At 35.3% G+C, this 289-nt stretch overlaps 1 protein-coding gene across 1 annotated transcript in view; it reads right to left on the bottom strand.

Moving 5' to 3' along the window:
- The window catches only part of PLOD2 (procollagen-lysine, 2-oxoglutarate 5-dioxygenase 2), a gene marked incomplete at its 5' end in the record, with an annotated part of 26,861 nt that overhangs the window by 7,175 nt on the left and 19,397 nt on the right, over positions 1 to 289 (bottom strand). The gene's annotated exons all lie outside the window — the stretch shown is intronic.

A 289-nucleotide genomic window follows, 5' to 3' on the forward strand; every position in this document is an offset into this window, starting at 1 on the left:
TTGCGTCAACAAGGATGGCATTTTACCCTCAATAGAAATTTTCAGTGAATTTAAAACCATCATGCAGCCATTGCACCATTTTGCCTTGCAAAAACCTCTGTTCTCAATAATTTAATGAAATACATCTAAAATGTTCTGTGTTACAAAAATTGGCCAGTACTTTGAATTAGAAGTAAAACTATAGTAACCAAGATCAATCAAGTGAAGCAGTTAAGTGTAGCACGACACGAAGAACTCTGTATGTATTTGAAAGCAAGCTGTTACAGATACACCTTACCATTTCCCTAGC

This window comes from Eurypyga helias, unplaced genomic scaffold, assembly GCF_000690775.1.
Source record: "Eurypyga helias isolate BGI_N326 unplaced genomic scaffold, ASM69077v1 scaffold4181, whole genome shotgun sequence".
Classification (NCBI taxonomy): Eukaryota; Metazoa; Chordata; class Aves; order Eurypygiformes; family Eurypygidae; genus Eurypyga; species Eurypyga helias.